Genomic DNA, 19,055 nt, shown 5'->3' with positions numbered 1-19,055 from the left:
ACACTGCCCCCCCTCTCCAACAGCCGCCTCCACCGTCTCCAACATCGTCTCCATCATCTCCAACAGCGTCTCCACCATCTCCATCCCGAGCGGGTGTGGGGGGGGGGGGTAGTTCAGGTCCAGCTTTGCGGGCGTTTTCCTAATTCGATCGTCATCAAGTCTTTTCCAATTGTCTGGAATGGCCTCAACGACGTGATTGGCTATAGACCCTCGCGTCTCCTCCAACATTTTCTCCACCAATTTTCTCCCTACTTCCTCTCCTCTCTCTCTCTCTATCTCCCAAAAGACATTTATTTTCTCCAGGAACCCCTCTATTTACTTGTGGATGTCCCCGCCTTTATGTCTCCTATAACATTTTCTCAATTTTGTTCTCTTTCTCCGACATTTTCTCTAATCTTTTCTCTCTCCTCCAACATTTTCTCCAACTTTTTCGTCTGACGATTTTGTTCAGCTTTGAGAGACCCATCAATGTTTTCGTTTTTTTTTTTTTTTAATTAAAATCAACCTTCGACTAACTTTAACCCCCTTCAGAGTCTTTATTCTGGCTAGCGCCTGACGATTTCGCTGTTTAAATAAAGCCATATATACCTTCGTGGGTTGATCAACCGCAGACTGATCCTGGGCAGTCATAGAGAGAGCTCAAGACCATAGTGTCCGACGGTCATAAGAATGAAGGAGACTGCAAGAGACCATAAGGCCTACACTATATAGTTTCATGTCCATTACTACCTGTCATCCCCCATCCATAAGTTGTCTAGCCTTATCTTAAAACAACCGATAGTTTCAGCGCTCAGTACATGATTACCAGTCTGTTCCATTTGTTGACCAACCTATAAGTAAACCAATTCTTGACTATTTCCTTCTTAAATCTAAATTTGTCCAATCTAAATTCGTTACTGCGAGTCCTGACCTGTTGTCTTAATATGATGACCTTGTTTGCGTCACCCTTGTTTAAGCCTTTGATCCACTTGCACACCTCTATTAAATCACCCCGCACCCTGCGTCTTTCCAAAAGTGTCATTCGTTGACATCCCTATTAGCAAACCAATTCTTGCCTATTTCCTTCTTAAATCTAAAATTGTTCAAACTGGAGCCCATGACACAGGGCAGTTGATCTCCATTGTTGGAGACACTCCAACACAGGTCTCAAAGACCACCCACGTCTCCTTCAGTCATCTTCATCACAAGACAAGACCTCGATATAACGAACCTTCGGAACCCGTTATAGCAACCACCTCGATGATTACGTCATCAAAACTTGACATGTCAGGTTAGGTCATTCATTAAACACTCGATACAAGGTCATTCATACACGACTACTGTATTATCAACCAAAGTATTTTATTTTACAGGATAATGTAATACAACCAGCATTGGGTTTTCTGATGAACAAATTTCTATTTCTTAACCAGAATAAAATCTAGTCAATGTGTAAATTTACCAACAGGAGTAGATCACCATACGATGAATTGCCAAATCTCTACTATTCACGAACTCCAACTATTAGGTTATTTCTCAAACTATTCCTTATACTATTCATTCCCAACCCTTCCCTCAGTCCCTACAAAAGGCACAGAAATTTTCCCCTTACTCCCCTCTCTCCCCCCCATGAGTCAGTGGTTTCCCCTCCTCCCATCTCCCCCTCACCCTATTCCCCCCATCCCCCATTTTCTGCCATTAATAGCCATTTTATTAACCTTTAGGCTTCCACTCCATCTGTGATTCCTCGTCTCTCTTCCTCTCTCTCTCCCTTTCTCCCCCCCTCCCTTTTCCCCTCCCTCCCTCTCTCCCTACCTCCCTCATTTTCTCCCCTCCCTTCCTCTCTCCCTCCCTCCCTCCCTTTCTCCCCCTCACCCCCTTTCTCCCCCTCCCTCCCTTTCTCCCCCTCCCTCCCTCTCTCCTCCCTCCCTTTCTCCCTCCCTCCCTCCCTTTCTCCCCCCTCCCTCCCTCTCCCCCTCCACTGGTCGTCCCTACCCCTCCTCCCCTTCCTTCCCATTTCTTCCCCTCGTATGCCCCTTCATTATCTTCTCTCCCCCTATTTTCCTTTCCTTTTCCTCCTTCCTTCCCTTTCCTTTCATCTGACCTCTCCCACACCCTCCCTCACTATTCCCAGCTCCCTCAGCTTGGTCACAAAGGAACACAAAGGAAGAACAAACAACAGCAGGCCTACTGACCCTAACGAGGCTGTTTGTGTTTACTATACTAAGCTACAGTTAAGAAAACAGGGCAACTGGGCGATAGAAGATGAACTAACACTACTGCCACTGCCTGTCCTTTTAACAACACTTCCCTCCCTTTAAAACTTGTTCTCTATTCCTTTCCTTCCCATTTCCCTTTCATCCCCTACGTTCTTACCTTCCTTTCCCTCCCTAACCTTCCCTAAATCATCCCCCCCTCCTCCTTACCTCTTTCCCCACCTCCCATGGGAGCAAAGGACACCCCTTCTTCCCTTCCATCTTCCATGCCCTCACCCATTCCCTCCTCATCCTTCCTCCATTTCTTACCTTCCATTCTCTTCTCCACCCATTCTCTCCGGTCACAGAGAGCCACTCCTCCACTCCATCACTCCTAACAATTCCCTCCATTTCCCTCCCTACAGACCTAAAGAAGTAACCCTCCCTCCCCCCTTCCTCTCTCACTAGAGACCTAAGCAGACCACAACTCAATGCCTCTTTTCTTCCCTCCCTCCCTCCCTCCCTCTACCCCCTACTTCCCTCTTCCTCTGTCCCTCCCACTCTCCTTCCCTCCCACTCTCCGTCCCTCCCACCCTCCTTCCCTCCCACCCTCCTTTCCTCCCACCCTCCGTCCCTCCCACCCTCCGTCCCTCCCACCCTCCTCCCTTCACACCCTCCGTCCCTCCCACTCTCCTTCCCTCCCACTTTCCTTCCCTCCCACCCACCTACCTACACTCCCTTCCTCCTCCCTTCTCTCTCGCTACAGATCCAAGAGGACCACCCCCTCACTCACTCACTCCTTCCTTCCTCCTCCCCCACCTTCCAGACTCCCTCCTTCCCTAACTCCCTCCCCTTAGGGGGGGAACCCCCCCCCACTACCAGCGCTAACCCAATTAGTCGTGGTTAACGGCCGTCGGCACTCGATCGTACTGTCGACTTCTTTTTCATCAACATTACCAAATCACCAAATGTGATTAGTCTTCCCTAACCCTGACCAATTGACTTCCCTCGTTTGCCCACCTCCCCTCTTCCCGTTTTCTTTCGATGGTGGCGTAATCGGTAGCGTGCTGGCCTCGCATTCGCTCAGTTGTGCGTTCGAATCCCGCACTCCTTGCCGACCCCACACCCCCAGCAGTGACTGTGACCTGACCCAACAGTCCAAGAAGCACATGGGGCCAGGAGTGGCGGCTTCGGCCGAAGCTACACAGCGTCTCCTGGCGTAGGGGTCCCATTCCTTCACTCGTCCTTCGAAAGGATATTTCATTCAGTAGAGGGGGAAACCCTCTTTCACAACCAAAGGGTCCACGTGATTTTTACTACACTCTAAACAGAGTGAGACAGAGGGGAAGTGGGAGGGAGAGGGGAAGTGGGAGGGAGAGGGAAAGTGGGAGGGAGAGGGAAAGTGGGAGGGAGAGGGAAAGTGGGAGGGAGAGGGGAAAGTGGGACGGAGAGGGAAAAGTGGGAGGGAGAGGGGAAAGTGGGAGAGGGAAAAGTGGGAGGGAGAGGGGAAGTGGGAGGGAGAGGGGATAGTGAGAGGGAGAGGGAAAAGTGGGAGGGATAGGGGAAAGTGGGAGGGAGAGGGGGAAGTGGGAGGGAGAAGGGAAGTGGGAGGGAGGGAGAGGGGAAGTGAGACGGAGAGGGGAAATGTGAAGGAGAGGGGAAATGGGAAGGAAGAGGGGAAATGGGAGGGAGAGGGGAAATGGGAGGGAGAGGGGAAAGTGGGAGAGAGAGGGGAAGTGGGAGAGAGAGGGGAAGTGGGAGAGAGAGGGGAAAGTAGGAGGGAGAGGGGAAAGCGGGAGGGAGAGAGGAAGTGGGAGGGAAAGGGGAAAGTAGGAGAGGGGAAAGTGGGAGGGAGAGTGGGAAAGTGAGAGGGAGAGGGGAAAGTGGGAGGGCGAGGGGAAGTGGGAGGGAGAGGGGAAGTGGGAGAGGGGAAGTGGGAGGAGAGGGGAAGTGAGAGGGAGACGGGAAATGGGAGGGAGAGGGGAAATGGGAGGGAGGAGAGGAGGGGAAGTGGGAGGGAGAGGGGAAGTGGGAGGGAGAGGGGAAGTGGGAGGGAGAGGGGAAGTGGGAGGGAGAGGGGAAGTGGGAGGGAGAGGGGAAGTGGGAGGGAGAGGGGAAGTGGGAGGGAGAGGGGAAGTGGGAGGGAGAGGGGAGGTGGGAGGGAGAGGGGAGGTGGGAGGGAGAGGGGAGGTGGGAGGGAGAGGGGAAGTGGGAGAGGGAAAGAGGGAGGGAGACGGGGAGTGGGAGGGAGAGGGGAAGTGGGAAGGAAAGGGGAAATGGGAGGGAGAGGGGAAATGGGAGGGAGAGGGGAAGTGGGGAGAGAGAAAGTGAGAGGGAGAGGGAAAGTGGGAGGGAGAGGGGAAGTGAGAGGGAGAGGGGAAGAGGGAGGGAGAGGGGAAATGAGAGGGAGAGGGGAAGTGAGAGGGAGAGGGGAAGTGGGAGGGAGAGGGAAAGTGGAAGTGGTGGTGATGTACGTGATACAGGAGGGGGGAAAAGTGGAGGAGGAAGAAGAGGAGGAAGAGGAGAGAGGAGGAAGAGGAGAAAGAGGACGAGGAGGAAAAGGGAGGAGGAGGAATAGGGAGGAAAAGGGAGGAGGAGGAATAGGGAGGAAAAGGGAGGAGGATGAATAGGGAGGAAAAGGGTGGAGAAATAGGGAGGAAGAAGGAGGAGGAATAGGGAGGAGGAATAAGAGGAAGAGGAGGAGCAGGAAGAGGAGGAAGATGAGAAATATGAGGAGGGGAAGAGGAAGAGGGAAGAGGAGGAAGAGGAGGAGGAAGAGGGAAGAGTAGGAGGAAGAGGAGGGAAGAGGGAAGAGGAGGAAGAGGATGATGAGGAGGAGGAAGAGGAGGAGGAAGAGGGAGGAGGAAGAGTGAGGAGGAAGAGGAAGGAGGTGGAAGGAGGAGGAAGATGAAGGAGGAGGACGAAGGAGGAAGGAGGATGAGGAGGAGGGAGGAAGAGGAGGAAGGAGGAATACAAAGGAGAAAGGAGGAAGGAGGAGAAAGGAGGAAGAGAGGAGAAAGAGGAGAATAGAAGAGGGAGGAAGAAGAAGAGGGACGAGGAGGAAGAGAGAGGAGGAGGAAGAGGGAGGAGGAGGAAGAGAGAGGAGGAAGAGAGAGGAAGAAGAGAGAAGAGGGAGAGGGAGGATGAGAAAGAGGGAGGAGGAGGAAAAGGGAGGAGGAATAAGAGGGAGGGAAGAGGAAGAGGGAGGAGGAGGAAGAGGGAGGAGAAAGAGGGAGGAGAAAGAGGGAGGAGAAAGAGGGAGGAGGAAGAGGGAGGAGGAAGAGGAAGGAGGAGGAAGAGGGAGGGAGGAAGAGGAAGAGGAAGGAGGAGGAAGAGGAAGGAGGAGGAAGAAGGAGGAAGAGGAAGGAGACGGAGGAAGAGGAGGAAGGAGGAAGAGGAGGAAGGAGGAGGAAGAGAGGGGAGGAAGAGGAGAAAAGAAGAGGGAGGAAGAGGAGAAAAGAAGAGGGAGGAAGAAGAAAGAGGGAGGAAGAAGAAAGAGGGAGGAGGAGGAAGAGAGGAGGAAGAGAGAGGGGGAGGAGGAAAAGAGAGGAGGAAGAGAGAAGAGGAAGAGGAAGGAGAACGAGGGAGGAGGAAGAGGGAGGAGGAAGAGAGGAGGAAGAGAGGAGGAAGAGAGGAGGAAGAGAGGAGGAAGAGAGGAGGAAGAGAGATGAGGAAGATGAAGAGGACGAGGAAGATGAAGAAGACGAGGAAGAGGAGGACGAGGAAAAGGAAGTTCCCTGCAAGAGAACAGTGTCCAATAGAAAACGTGAGAGAGAGAGAGGAGTGAGGATGAATGGAGGAAATAGATGGGGGGAAGGGGGGAAGAGAAGGAAGGGGGAAGGGAAGGGGGGGGCGAGGGTTTGAGAAATAGGGGGCGCGACCAATGGTCCTTATTATTATTAATATTTGGGGGGAGGGGGAGGGGGGAAAGGGGGAGGTGGAAAAATGACGAGGCACGCCTAATCAGACTGATCAAATCAGGGATCAGTTATGGTTTGTGGATTGGGGATGGGGAGAGGGAACTGGGGAGGTTATGGGGTGATGGGGGAGAGAGAGGGGAAGTGGGAGGGAGAGGGGAAGTGGCAGAGAGAGGGGAAGTGGGAGGGAGAGGGGAAGTGGGAGGGAGAGGGGAAGTGGGAGGGAGAGGGGAAGTGGGAGGGAGAGGGGAAGTGGGAGGGAGAGGGAAGTGGCGAGGGGAAGGGAAAGTGGCGAGGGATGAGGGGAAAGTGTGTAGGGAGATGAGGAGAGCGGAAGTGGGAGGGAGAGCGGGAAGGTGGGAGGGAGAGAGGGAATGGGGGAGGGAGAGGGGAATTGTTGGGAGAGAGAGGGGGAAGTGGGAGTGGGAGGGGGAAGGAAGTGGGGAGGGAAGGGGAAGTGTGGAGGGAGGAGGGGAAAGTGGGAAGGAGAGGGGAAAGTGGGAGGGAGAGGAGGAAGTGGGAGGGAGAGGGGTAGTGGGACGGAGGATGGGAGAAGTGGGATGGGAGAGGGAATGTGGGTAGGGAGAGGGGAAGTGGGCGATAGGAGAGGGGAAAGTGGTGGCGAGGGAGAGGGGGAACGTGGGCGTTGAGAAGGGAGAAGTGTGGCGCGAAGTAGGGTAAAGTGGGCGAGAGAGGGGAAGTGGGCGAGAGAGGGGAAGTGGGCGAGAGAGGGGAAGTGGGAGGGAGAGGGGAAGTGGGAGGGAGAGGGGAGAGGAAGTGGGAGGGAGAGGAGGGAGGAAGTGGGAGGGAGAGGAGGGAGGAAGTGGGAGGGAGAGGAGGGAGGAAGTGGGAGGGAGAGGGGAAGTGGGAGGGAGAGGGGAAGTGGGAGGGAGAGGTGAAGGTAGGAGAGGGGAAGTGGGAGGGAGAGGTGAAGGTAGGAGAGGGGAAGTGGGAGGGAGAGGTGAAGGTAGGAGAGGGGAAGTGGGAGGGAGAGGTGAAGGTAGGAGAGGGGAAGTGGGAGGGAGAGGTGAAGGTAGGAGAGGGGAAGTGGGAGGCAGAGGAGAATGAGGGGAAAAGCATGGAGGCTGCTTCGGTCATGTTATTATTCATTCATTTATTCATTTACTTGTGTTTAATCTTTATACTCTTGGTACATATCCATCTATTCATACCAGCGTTTCTCAAGCTAGTCCTTTTTCTAATTATTTAGTGATAAAAGAAATATACAAATCATCGCCACATTCTGGGAGAAGCAACTAGAAGGGGAACATTGCTATATATATATATGGTATATAAAATATATATATATATATATATATATATATATATATATATATATACCTTATATCATATATACATACATATATATAGAATATATTATATAATTTTATATATATATTACCATACAAACATATATCATATATATATATATATATACACACTTATCATAATATATACATACTATATATCATAATACTATATATATATAGTATATATATTATATATAAAACACATACATATTATATATATACATATATATATATATATATAGTATATAATATATAATACTATTTCAATTAAGACACATTGTGTAACAAGAATTTAAATAAAAGCTGAGCCATGGCAGGATAAAGTGCAACACGTTTCCCCGTCCTGCGGACCCCTTGTGCACGAGGTTTCTGCGGATCCCCTGGTCGAGCAACGCCGATTTAGGTCACAACAAATGTGGCCCTCATTCTATTGTAAACACAGCCTCTTAACCTCTAGGGCTGGGAAGGGAGAGGGGGAGGGGGAGAGAGGGGGAGGGGAGGAGAGGGGTAGGGGAAGAGAGGGGGAGGGGAAGAGAGTGGGAGGGGAAGAGAGTGGGAGGGGAAGAGAGGGGGAGGGGGAGAGAGGGGGAGGGGGAGAGAGGGGGAGAGGGAGAGAAAGGGGGGAGGTGAGAAGGGGAGGGGGTGAGAGGGGGAGGGGAGAGAAAGGGAGGGGAGAGGGGGAGGTGAACAGAGGAGGGGAGAGTGGGGGAGAGGGAGGGAGGAAATGAGGGGGAGGAAGTGAGGGAGAGGAAGGGAGGGAGGGGGATAGAGGGGGAGGAGTGAGAAGGGGGATAGGGGGAGATGGGGAGAAGGGGAGAGGGAGGGAGGGGAGAGTGGGGGAGAGGGAGGGAGGGGAGAGTGGGGGAGAGGGAGGGAGGGGAGAGTGGGGGAGAGGGAGGGAGGGGAGAGTGGGGGAGAGGGAGGGAGGAAGGGAGAGAAAGGGAGATAGAGGGGGAGGAGGAGAGAGAGGGAGGGAGAGAGAAGGAAAAACAAAGCAATTATCTCCACAGACAGGTCACCAATCGTTCTGACTTTGTACAGTCGAAATGATTATGTACCAAGGTTCCTATTGTCTTTCGAAAAATCTCGTAACTACGATAACCACCGTTCGATCCCCAACGGGTGTGTTATTTCCCTCTTCCTATCAGATCTTTTAACTCGTTTGAACAGTGTAGGATCAAAATTACATCCTCTTGAGGGACGAAAAAAAATCTCAGATTGCAACAAACTATTGTGAAGCACAAAAGGAAAGATCGAAGGAATCGAGCGAAGAGGGGAAAGGAAAGGGGATTGGGGAGAATTGGGGAGGACAGGACAGAAGAGGGGAAAAATGAATTGTGGAAGAGAGGAAAGGGGTAGGAAGAGAGGAGAGGAGGAAGGGAGAAGAGTAAGAAAAGGGGGAGAGGGAAGACGAGGAGAAAAAGAGGAAAGATGAGGGAAGACGGGGAAGACGGAGAAAGAGGGAAGACGGGACAGAACGAGGGAAAGAGGGGAACGAAGGGAGAGAGGGGAAGGAAGAGAAAGAGGGGAAGGAGAAAGAGGGGAACGAAGGGAAAGAGGGGAACGAAGGGAGAGAGGGGAAGGATGAGAAAGAGGGAAGGATGAGAAAGAGGGGAAAGAAGGGAAGGAGAACGAAGGGAAAGAAGGGAACGAAGGGAAAGAGGGGAACGAAGGGAAAGAGGGGAACGAAGGGAGAGAGGGGAACGAAGGGAAAGAGGGGAACGAAGGGAAAGAGGGGAACGAAGGGAAAGAGGGGAACGAAGGGAAAGAGGGGAACGAAGGGAAAGAGGGGAACGAAGGGAAAGAGGGGAACGAAGGGAAAGAGGGGAACGAAGGGAAAGAGGGGAACGAAGGGAAAGAGGGGAACGAAGGGAGAGAGCGGGACGAAGGGAAAGAGGGGAACGAAGGGAAAGAGGGGAACGAAGGGAAAGAGGGGAACGAAGGGAAAGAGGGGAACGAAGGGAAAGAGGGGAACGAAGGGAAAGAGGGGAACGAAGGGAGAGAGGGGAACGAAGGGAGAGAGGGGAACGAAGGGAAAGAGGGGAACGAAGGGAAAGAGGGGAACGAAGGGAAAGAGGGGAACGAAGGGAAAGAGGGGAACGAAGGGAAAGAGGGGAACGAAGGGAAAGAGGGGAACGAAGGGAAAGAGGGGAACGAAGGGAAAGAGGGGAACGAAGGGAAAGAGGGGAACGAAGGGAAAGCGGGGGACGGAGGGAAAGAGGGGAACGAAGGGGAATAGAGGGGAAATAAGGGGAAAGAGGGGAAAGAGGGAATGAAGAAAGAGGGGAACGAAGGGAAAGAGGGGAACGAAGGGAAAGAGGGGAACGAAGGGAAAGAGGGGAACGAAGGGAAAGAGGGGAACGAAGGGAAAGAGGGAGAAGAGGGGAAGACGGGGAAAGAGGGAAGACGGGACAGAACGAGGGAAAGAGGGGAACGAAGGGAAAGAGGAGAACGAAGGGAACGAGGAGAACGAAGGGAAAGAGGGGATTGAAGGGAAAGAGGGAGAAGAGGGAAAGACGGGGAAAGAGGGAAGACGGGACAGAACGAGGGAAAGAGGGGAACGAAGGGAAGAACGATCGAGACAGAACGAGATAAAACGAGGGATCGAGAGAGAGAGAACGAGATGTCGACTGAGAGATGGAAAGAGAAAACGAGAGAGCACGAGAGAGAAAACGACGTGCGGTTTGGGGCCTTAAAGAGCCGTCGCCGGTTGTGTTATTCTTTACACGTCGATGGACAAACAAGCGTGGGACTCTGTCGCCGGCACCCGGCGCCAGAAGGGGGGGGGGGAATCAATGGTTCATCAACAACACATGACCGGCGCCGGGGACAATACATTACCGGCAGATCAACAGCGCATCAATGGGACATTTAATTTCCTATTGCCATTATTATTCATACCATTAACTATTCATTACCTATTTAATCACCCGTTTTATCTACTTCTTAATTCGACCATGTAATTGATGTTAACTGACATGAATTTATCGTGTACATAACTATGTAGGAAATGTCTCTCGATGTATTGTCTAGGTTAATTCATTTCTTATATTGGATACATTATTCCATTCAGCTGGAATGACATTTTTAGCGTCTCCATATGTATGGGCGACTGCCCAATGAAAATCAAAATAATAATAAACAAATTAACGAATAAATAGATGAAAAACGAACAAAATAAAAGAACAAGTAGATAAAGAATAAAGTGTAGACAGAAAACAAAAATACAAAAAATACAGCATAGACTGGAAATAGGCATAACAAAAAATATACTAATTCGAAATCTATATGTATTAGTACTGCTTTAGCCAGAATAACAACTCAAGAGGAGGTCACAGCTCTAACGACCATGTCACTCATACAAGTGAGACACTTTTATAATCTTTGAAAATTAATATCCGTATGAACAAGTTGCTTAAAGACGGCAAATGAAACATGGACTGGGAATGAAACGTTTACTTCTGACGTTTCGTCTACGTTGAAAAAGTCAGTAGACGAAACGTCAGCAATAAACGCTTCACTCACAGTCCATGCTTCCTTTGCCGTATTTAAAAGCAACTTTATAATCTTTGTTTCTTGCTGGCGCCAGACGATTCCAGCTACTTCCAGTGTGTTCCAGGAAACTTGCCTGGCGCCCGACGATTCCAGCCACTTTCAGTGTGTTCCAAGGAACTTGGCTGGCGCCAGACGATTCCAGCCACTTTCAGTGTGTTCCAAGGAACTTGGCTGGCGCCAGACGATTCCAGCCACTTTCAGTGTGTTCCAAGGAACTTGGCTGGCGCCAGACGATTCCAGCCACATCCAATGTGTTCCAGGGAACTTAGCTGGCGCCAGACGATTCCAGCCACTTTTAGCGCGTTCCAGGAAAATTGGATGGCACCAGACGATTCCAGCCACTTTCAGTGTGTTCCAGGAAACTTGGCTAGCGCCAGACGATTCCAGCCACTTTCAGTGTGTTCCAAGGAACTTGGCTGGCGCCAGACGATTCCAGCCATATTCAATGTGTTCCAGGGATCTTAGCTGGCGCCAGACGATTCCAGCCACTCTCAGCGTGTTCCAGGACACTTGGCTCCACACGATTCCAGACACTTTCAGTGTGTTCCAGGAAACTTGGCTGGCGCCAGACGATTCCAGCCACTTTCAGTGTGTTCCAGGAAACTTGGTTGGAGCCAGACGATTCCAGCCACTTTCAGTGTGTTCCAAGGAACTTGGCTGGCGTCAACCACAGACATGAAACCGACAAACAAAAGTTAACTGTACATTAACACTCACCTCCAACCAATCCATCAAAGTAGAGGGGGCGGGGAAGAGAGAAGGTGGAGCGGGGGTAGAGGGAGGGGAAGGTGGAAGTGGAGAGCGAAAGGGAGGTTGAGAGGGAAGCCGAGGGGGGGATAGGGGGATGGGGTGTCTGGATAGGGGGAGGGGTGTCAGGATAGGGGGAGGGGGTCAGGATAGGGGGAGGGGGTCAGGATAGGGGGAGGGGGTCAGGATAGGGGTCGGTGAGGGGTCAGGATAGGGGGGCTGGGGGTCAGGATAGGAGGGTGGGGGTCAGGATAGGGGGGTCAGGATAGGGGGGATGGGGTCAGGATAGGGGGGATGGGGTCAGGATAGGGGGGTAGGGTGAGTGTGGGGGGGTTAGCGAAGCTTTAGGACATAAATTCGTTTTCAGCAACCTGTGAGCGGGACGAGACGTCAATAACATCAATGATGTAGAGGATTCGTGAGTCCTCGGGTTCGAAGCAGGTTCGAACTATCGGCGATCAATGAACGAACACAAACTCGGGAGGTGGGGTTGTGTTGGAACATGTGTACGTTTCAACAAGTGTGTGTATTTACACACACACACACAACCATACACACACAGACATACATAAACACACACACGCACACACACACACACAATAGACATACGCACAGACATACAAACACACGCACACACATACATGGACACGTGTACAGATGCACAAGTACAGAGGGAGGGGGGGAAGAGAAGAGATGGATGGAGTGGATGAGAGGAGAAGGAGAAGGAGCGAAGGAGCGAGGAGAAGCGAAGGGGGGGAAGGGAGAGGAAGAGAAGGAGAGGGGGAGAGGGGAAGGGGGAGGAGAGGAGGGGAGAGGGATGGGATAGCGGAGGAGAGGCGAGGATAGGGGGAGGAGAGGGGGAAGAGGACGGGTGTCAGGATGAGAGGGGACAGAAGGAGAGGGCGAGAGGAGCGGAGAGGGAGGGGAGGGGGGGGAGAGAGGGGGCAGAGGGGAGAGATTGGGGGGGAGAGGGAGGAGAGATCGAGAGGAAGGGGGGAGGGGGGGGGGGGGGAGCAGTGAGATAGGGCGATTGTGGAGGGAGGAAGGGGGTGAGGGCGGGAGGGGAGAATGGAGGGAGGGGGGAAGGGGGGAGGGGAGGGGAAGAGGGGGGGGAGAGGGAGCGAAGGAGAGCGGGAGAGGCGAGAGGGGGGGGATGTCCGGGGGGGGAAGAGAGGAGTGGAGGCGAGGGGAGAGGGAGGAGAGAGGGGAGAGGGAGGAGGGGGAAGGGAGAGAGAGGGAGAGGAGAGAGAGAGGAGGGGGGGGGAGGTGAGGAAGGGAGGGGGAGGTGGGAGGAAGAGAAGAGGAGGGAAAAGGTTGAGGCGAAGGGGGGAGGGGAGGGAGAAGGGAGAGGAGTGGAGGGGAATGGAGGGAAGGGAAGGGGAGGGGAGGGGATTTGAGTGGAGGCGAGGGGATGGGAGGCGAGGGAAGAGGAGTGGAGGCGAGGGGATGGGAGGCGAGGGAAGAGGAGTGGAGGCGAGGGAAGAGGAGTGGAGGTGAGGGAAGAGGAGTGGAGGCGAGGGAAGAGGAGTGGAGGCGAGGGAAGAGAAGTGGAGGTGAGGGGAGGGGAGTGGGTGAGTGGAGGGGGGGTGAGGGAGTGGAGGAGTGGAGGCGAGGGAGTGGAGGCGAGGAGTGGAGGGAGGGGAGTGGAGGCGAGGGAAGAGGGAGTGGAGGGTGAAGGAGGAGGGGAGGAGGGGAAGTGGTGGGAGTGGAGGCGAGGGGAGGGGAGTGGAGGCGAGGGGAGGGGAGTGGAGGCGAGGGGAGGGGAGTGGAGGCGAGGGGAGGGGAGTGGAGGCGAGGGGAGGGGAGTGGAGGGGAGTGGAGGGGAGTGGAGGCGAGGGGAGGGGAGTGGAGGCGAGGGGAGGGGAGTGGAGGGGAGGGGAGTGGAGGGGAGGGGGAGGGGGAGAAGTGGAGGGAGGGGGAGTGGAGGCGAGGGGAGGGGAGTGGAGGCGAGGGGAGGGGAGTGGAGGCGAGGGGAGGCGAGGGGAGTGGAGGGGAGGCGAGGGGAGTGGAGGGGAGTGGAGGGGAGTGGAGGCGAGGGGAGGGGAGTGGAGGCGAGGGGAGGGGAGTGGAGGCGAGGGGAGTTGAGTGAAGTGAAATGGGTCGCTTTTGCGGGAGATTATCTATGTGTCATGCACTCTTGCACACTTCCCTCGACGACAGGGCTCGTTGGCGGTGGTGGTAGTGGTGGGGGTGGGGCTGTAAAAAGGGGAGAGCCCCCCTCCCCTCCCTTGAGTCGCGCTAACGTATGGTAATGCCTAGGCAGCTTTATTCATTAATTCTTTAGCTATTAGGCCAAAGTTATACACATCGTGTAGGGTTACTGGTCTGGCTAGACGGTCCATTTATGGCCCATATGTACTTTAACCCACATGCCCCGATATAATCATTCCTTTATTTATTTTTTATTCAAATTCAAAGGCTTAGGATCATTCAAACGTAGTATTTTTATAACCACACTATAATCCCGGCCGAAGAATTCTAGACCTTTCCACTATAGTGCCACACTTTATACATTTGATTCTGGCTCCTCCCTGGCAATTTCTCAAAACAAAGGTGAATTTTTTGGAGGTTTTGTTTCATTTTTGCCCCCAAGGATAGAAGCGCTGGTGAGATATGGGCGACGATATACAAGATCTCGACTATCACGGTCAATTGAAGGGTCATTCATACGGTCAAACCCGGTTTGTCAAACAAGTGTTTGAAGTGAAGTTTGACCGTGTGAATGGGGGTATTTGGTTGTCGAACATGTTTGACAAACGAGTTTGACAAACAAATAACCCCATTCACACGGTAAAACACCACATTAAACACTTGTTTGACAAACTGGGTCGGACAAACCATTTGACCATGCCGCGAGGGGATTTTGGCCCCTGTTCACACTAGCGTTTTGAACCGCGACGGTTCAATTACGATGTAAGTCAATGGAGGCGTCCACACACAACTGCGCATTTTTCTCCTCGACTATGCCGTATCGCCACGGTTCAAACCGCTAGTGTGAACAGGTCAGACCTTTTGATGAATAAAACAGTCTTGAAGAAAAATATACGAGGCGAGTGTGCCGAGTGGCGGGTCGTTTTCCATCGTCCTCTGTGCGCCCACGTTCGATTCCCTTCCCGCCCCGGAACTCGGGACGCCATCTTGTCGTTTGTCAAGTGTTGTCTGCCCGGTCCAGTTGAGGCCTGGTGTACGCCCTCGGTACTTCCGCTAGTACCTCTCTAAGTATATATTCTTAAAGGAATGCAATGGAGCTGAAATCCATGCATTCCTTCAAGCTATGAAAAACCTATATACCCCGCAACCAGAGTTATTGAACAGGCCGTCAACATCTGTGACGACGACGACGATCCGGATAACCTTAAATTACAGGTACCGATTTACTAAATACAGGTTAGGTTAGGCTAGGTTAGGTTAGGTTAGGTTAGGTTACGTTACGTTAGACGAATTTATCATCCATTCATTTCTTCGACGTCGGCATCTATGATAACAAACATGGCGTACCATTCGTCCGGCGCGACTTCGTTACTTACGAAATCTGTTATAGCAATTTTTTCGCCAAGAAAATTGCATATTACGTTGATACATTACAATTTACAAAATTGATAATTAATTTTCTGACGCTATATCGCGTTCATATACACAACTGAACATTTACCGAAATGAACATACAGAGAAGTGGTATAGACTGGACAATATCATGAGTGGGGGGGACAGCATAACGGAGGGAGGTTTTGCATGGATGATGCTGTGATGCATGGGAGTGGGGGGAGGTGAGGAAGTGTATGGAAAAATAATTTGACGCAGCCAAAAGGGATTTCTCCCAGTCTTCTCTTTTTCTGCATGAGGGGACGGAGAGGGGGGTCGCAGATTTAATGAAGCGGCTTTGCTGTGGATGTGCTATGTCTTGCTACATTGCCTCTGACCCAGGGCAGTAGGGCAGTGGGCGAGATGCAGGGATGACCCGTCATCCAGGAGGAGCTAAGATAAGAGGGAGGGAGGAGGGTGAATGGGAGTGGAGTATGTGGGGATGGAATGGGTGGGAGTGGATTTTATGCCTTTGTTTTTTGGCTACCACCCTTGTAAGGGGGGAGAGCCGTTGGTATATGTATGTATGCATAGTTTTTTGTCTTCCCAAATGGATAAAATATTTCTGGAAGGCCTTGGCATATGAATATATATATGCTAATAAGAACACAGGTACGTATGTTCACTTATGCAAAGTAGACCACTTGGAAAAAGGTAACTAACGAAGCAGAGCGCTTTCGTATATTACATCTTCAGTGCAAAAAGTACATAGTAATAGAAATGCATAGATTATACATACATGAAAAAGGAACAAGGACAGTTGCAAATATTTATATATATATATAATTTTTTCTCTTACCAGAGTTTCCATGTGTAATTTTCAGATACAAATTCTCAACATTTGCCTGTCCGTGTCCTTGAGACTTCTCTCTATGTTATCTTAATTCTAGTTTTCTATTTTCAACTTAATAAGCATTAATTAGATTAAATATATATATTTGTTTAGAGTTTCACTTAACTTATTCACTTTAATAACAAAAAAATCGCTGTCGTTCTTGTCGACGTGACAAATCACTCAAAAGACAGACAACAAAGATGGCGTCTGGCGAGTCACATTCGAAACATCATCGAATCTACAATGATTCGAAGCACCGTGTGAAACTTATTTTCTACAAACTCAACATGATGGGATTTATTAATTTCTTTAATACAAATCATTAGAATTATTTGTTTAATTGCAAAAATACATGTGATTTGATTACATAGTTAAATTTCAGCGAAAAATTATCCTTTGTTCGAATCTGGAAACACGATGACCTACAATTTTTCTTACAACTTTTTTGCTAATATCCAAACACAAAAAAACATACATAAATAATTCTTCCCAATATTTACTCATTCCACAATACAAAAAAAAATTGCTGATGGAAATTAAAAAGAATTTAAATTTGCTCGTCGATGTAACGGAAATCGGACGACGCGACAAATTATAACGACTTCAAACGGCCAAAGAATTTCACGCGCTCAGCCCAAGAGGGGCGTCGACTGCAAATGATTTATTTGGATCGCGAATATGCATACATTGATCGATTAATCATATACAGAATGTTCGTATATATGCATGTGTACTGCATATGTATGTTTATAAAAAAACACATCACAACTACGGTAAAGTATATAAGAGAGACGGTACAAAAATTTGCAGTACATACATATAAGCTTTCATGTATATATGTATGTGTGTATGTATGTACAGTATGTATGTATGTATGTATGTATGTACATATGTATATTTATGTATACATGTATGTATGTACACTGTATATATGCATGCAAGTATGCGCAAGCACGCGCGCGCGTGTATGTGTATGCATGTTTATATATGTATGTACTTATGTATGTGTACATGCTAGTATGTATGTATGTATTGTATATGCGCATGTATTTTTGAATGCATGTAAGGATGCATGATAGCGCGCGTCATGTATGACGCATCATGTATATACTGTACATGTACATATATATGTATATATACATATATTGAAGTATATATGCATGTAATCCCTTCAGCAGTGATATGTTATATATTATACATTGGGTGGCGTTAGACGATTTCATTAGGGGGTTACTGTGCTAAAGATAATCGTAATTTTTTTTTGACAGGCGATACAATTCAGCTTAAGAAGATCTCTCGGAGCATGATGAATTAAGAATGACTTTTTTTTTTCTTTTTTTTTTCTTTCTTTTTTTTCCGTAGAGCCTTGGTTTCGTCTTCATCCCAATTTGGATCCGAGCGCTTCCTCGTGTGTCTGTGTCTGTATGTGCGTGCGTGTGTGTGTGTGCGTGTGTGTGTGTGTGTGTGTGTGTGTGTGTGTGTGTGTGTGTGTGTGTGTGTGTGTGTGTGTGTGTGTGTGTGTGTGTGTGTGTGTGTGTGTGTGTGTGTGTGTGTGTGTGTGTGTGTGTGTGTGTGTATGTGTGTGCGCACGTCTATCTAATTTGATTTACCCAGCTATAATACAAGGGCTATGAGCTGTGCTCATGGGGTTTCCGCCTCAGTGTTTCTGTCAATCACACTTGACTTTAAATTCGTTTATGTTTTCTGACTCTACTATTTCTTCTTCCATGATGTTCCATATATATATATATATATATATATATATATATATATATATATATATATATATATATCTATATATATATTTCAAACTCCTTATCTTTATTAAATGTTTCTTTATTTCCTCCTTGTTCTTTTGTCCCACACTAGGAAGTATTCTTTGTTGATTATGTCAACACCTATCATAGTTCTAAAGAGAGAAAGAGAGAGAGAGAGAGAGAGAGAGAGAGAGAGAGAGAGAGAGAGAGAGAGAGAGAGAGAGAGAGAGAGAGGGATAGAATCTACTTCAGTTCTAAGGCATTTTGAATGCATAAATTGAGACTAGCTATCACTCGTTCAGTATTAAAGTGTTGTCATGACATTGAATAAAATCACCTGACGACAGGACAACCACAATGAAATAAAAAGTGACATCCAGTGGGAAATGCAGAGATGAATCCAAATACTGAGCGTTGAAACGATTGGTTGTTTTTAGAGAAAATTCGACTCCTTTATGGATAGGAACGAAATCGGGTAACGGACATGGAACTACCTAGTTTAAGCCTTATGGTCCCTTACAGTCTTCTCCATTCTTATGTTCTTATGATAATAAGACAATTAGTAACATGTAGAGAAGGAGTCAAATATTTCCTCTACCTACTCTCTCCATTCTTCCTCTTCCTCTTTCCTGCTACTCCTAACTCCTCTTCTTTCCCCTCTCCTCTTTTTTTCTCTCTCTCTTTCCTATTCATCCCTTTTTCTTTATCTCCTTCCTCCTCCTTCTTCCCTTTCTTAATTACTTTACGAACATGCGCTTCTATTACCTCTCTTCCTCCATTCCATCACTTCTTCCTCTTCCTCCTCCTCCAGTCTTCTTCATTGCTCTACGAACATCCACCTCTGTCACCTCTCGTCTTCCTCTGTCTCTACCAACTCCTCCTCTTCCTCCTCCTCCTCCTCGTCTTCCTCTATCTCTACCAATTCCTCCTCTTGCTTTTCCTCCTCCTCCTCCTCGTTTTCCTCTACTTTAACCAACTCCTCCTCTTGCTTTTCCTCTTCCTCCTCCTCGTCCTCCTCTACTTTAACCAACTCCTCCTCTTGCTCCTCCTCCTCCTCTTCCTCGTCTTCTTTCCCAGTGACGTCAGCACAGCGGGATTCCGGGGAGACGTTTGCTGGACAGCATCTCATAGTCACGGGCGTTGTTGCCACTAAGCGAGTGAGTGAGGAAACGCGGACG

At 49.8% G+C, this 19,055-nt stretch overlaps 1 protein-coding gene across 4 annotated transcripts in view; it reads right to left on the bottom strand.

Annotated features, from left to right (window-relative positions):
• Positions 1 to 16,292, bottom strand: part of Sp1 (transcription factor Sp8) — a 611,561-nt gene extending 595,269 nt beyond the window's left edge. For all 4 annotated transcript variants that reach the window (XM_076184971.1, XM_076184975.1, XM_076184980.1 and 1 more), the window contains exon 1: positions 16,085 to 16,292. The gene's annotated coding sequence lies outside the window, so the exon portion shown is untranslated. The remainder of the gene's footprint in view (positions 1 to 16,084) is intronic.
• Positions 16,293 to 19,055: the final 2,763 nt, after the last annotated feature.

The sequence above is a fragment of the Oratosquilla oratoria genome, chromosome 5 (assembly GCF_046742065.1).
Source record: "Oratosquilla oratoria isolate Oo_2021 chromosome 5, ASM4674206v1, whole genome shotgun sequence".
Taxonomy (NCBI): Eukaryota; Metazoa; Arthropoda; class Malacostraca; order Stomatopoda; family Squillidae; genus Oratosquilla; species Oratosquilla oratoria.
Note: the sequence above shows the minus strand (reverse complement) of the source record. Positions and strands in the feature narration are given on the sequence as shown.